General features: G+C 48.2%; 1 protein-coding gene across 1 annotated transcript in view; it reads left to right on the top strand.

The window, feature by feature from the left end:
- LOC109882933 (transportin-2-like) overlaps positions 1-2,500 on the top strand; it is a 30,378-nt gene that overhangs the window by 6,301 nt on the left and 21,577 nt on the right. The gene's annotated exons all lie outside the window — the stretch shown is intronic.

Raw genomic sequence — 2,500 nt, 5'->3', positions numbered from 1 at the left:
TAGACCAGAGCCCTAGTCCCTATATAGTGCACTACATTAGACCAGAGCCCTAGTCCCTATATAGTGCACTACTTTAGACCAGAGCCCCAGTCCCTATATAGTGCACTATATTAGACCAGAGCCCTATTCCCTATATAGTGCACTACATTAGACCAGAGCCCTAGTCCCTATATAGTGCACTACATTAGACCAGAGCCCTATTCCCTATATAGTGCACTACATTAGACCAGAGCCCTATTCCCTATATAGTGCACTACATTAGACCAGAGCCCTATTCCCTATATAGTGCACTACATTAGACCAGAGCCCTAGTCCCTATATAGTGCACTACATTAGACCAGAGCCCTAGTCCCTATATAGTGCCCTACATTAGACCAGAGCCCTATACTCTATATAGTGCACTACATTAGACCAGAGCCCTAGTCCCTATATAGTGCACTACATTAGACCAGAGCCCTAGTCCCTATATAGTGCACTACATTAGACCAGAGCCCTAGTCCCTATATAGTGCACTACATTAGACCAGAGCCCTAGTCCCTATATAGTGCACTACATTAGACCAGAGCCCTAGTCCCTATATAGTGTACTACTTTTGACCAGAGCCCTAGTCCCTATATAGGGCACTACTTTTGACCAGAGCCCTAGTCCCTATATAGGACACTACTTTTGACCAGAGCCCTAGTCCCTATATAGTACACTACTTTTGACCGTGGTCTGTCTGGGTTGAATCCATCGTACAGACGTGATGTACTGTCACTGTTGAAAATGTTTATTATAAAGAACCCACCTCCCCTTCTCATCTCTCCAGAGTCTAAATGTTTATTATAAACGACCCCCCCTCCCAATTAACTCTCCCAGAGTCTAAATGTTTTTATAACGACCCCCCCCCTCTCTCCAGAGTCTAAATGTTTATTATAACGCCCCCCCCCTCTCTCCAGAGTCTAAATGTTTATTATAACGCCCCCCCCCCTCTCTCCAGAGTCTAAATGTTTATTATAACGCCCCCCCCCCTCTCTCAGAGTCTAAATGTTTATTATACGCCCCCCCCCCCTCTCTCCAGAGTCTAAAATGTTTATTATAACGCCCCCCCCCTCTCTCCAGAGTCTAAATGTTATTATAAAGCCCCCCCCTCTCTCCAGAGTCTAAATGTTATTATAACGCCCCCCCCCCCTCTCTCCAGAGTCTAAATGTTTATTTATAACGCCCCCTCCCCCCCCTCTCTCCAGAGTCTAAATGTATATAACGCCCCCCCCCCCCCCCTCTCTCCAGAGTCTAAATGTTATTATAACACCCCCCCCCCCCCTCTCTCCAGAGTCTGTTTGCTCTAGCGGGGGATGAGGACTGTGAGGTGAGGAAGAACGTGTGTAGAGCTCTGGTCATGCTGCTGGAGGTCAGGATAGACCGACTCATACCACACAGCACAGCATCATACAGGTACCCCTACGAACTCTGACCTCTAACCCTATGACCTCATACCACACATGCACAGCATCGTACAGGTACCACCGACGAACTCTGACCTATGACCTCATACCACACATGCACAGCATCGTACAGGTACCAACCTACGAACTCTGACCTCTAACACCTATGACCTCATACCACACATGCACAGCATTGTACAGGTACCACCGACGAACTCTGACCTCTAACCCTATGACCTCATACCACACATGCACAGCATTGTACAGGTACCACCGACGAACTCTGACCTCTAACCCTATGACCTCATACCACATGCACAGCATTGTACAGGTACCACCGACGAACTCTGACCTCTAACCCTATGACCTCATACCACATGCACAGCATCATACAGGTACCACCTACAAACCCCTGACCCCATGACCCTGTGCACTTTTGACCTTCCTCAGAACACTCATTCAATCACTCATGTTCCATGTGTTTTTGTAAACCTTCTACACTCAATCTGTTCTGCTATTTCTCTCTCTCTATTCTTATGGCCCCATACCTCTTTTCCATATTGCCTTCTGTTTCTATAAGAGATCTCTCTCTCTCCCCCAGTACATGCTCCAGCGTACCCAGGACCCCAGATGAGAATGTCAGTCTGGAGGCCTGTGAGTTCTGGCTCACCCTGGCTGAGCAGCCCGTCTGCAAGGAGGGCCTGTCTGGGCACCTGGTCCAGTAAGTACACACCCGCCCGCCCACTGGGGGCAGTGACACGCCCACACTCAAATACACACAACTCATGGACGGACACTCAGACACAACACACTCAGACACACACACTCAGACACACACACTCAAATACACACACTCAATACACACACTCAAATACACACACTCATGGACGGACACACATCAGACACACAGACGAAGTGATGGCTGGGGTGAGTTTTTAGTAGGGGTGTAGCTGGATAAAGAGGACTAGTGTGGTTATCACCATCTCTCCTGTCTCTCTCCAGACTCATCCCTATCCTGGTGAATGGGATGAAGTACTCTGAGATAGACATCATCCTCCTAAAGGTGAGTCAGTGTG

Source organism: Oncorhynchus kisutch, unplaced genomic scaffold (assembly GCF_002021735.2).
Source record: "Oncorhynchus kisutch isolate 150728-3 unplaced genomic scaffold, Okis_V2 Okis01b-Okis20b_hom, whole genome shotgun sequence".
Taxonomy (NCBI): domain Eukaryota; kingdom Metazoa; phylum Chordata; class Actinopteri; order Salmoniformes; family Salmonidae; genus Oncorhynchus; species Oncorhynchus kisutch.
Note: the sequence above shows the minus strand (reverse complement) of the source record. Positions and strands in the feature narration are given on the sequence as shown.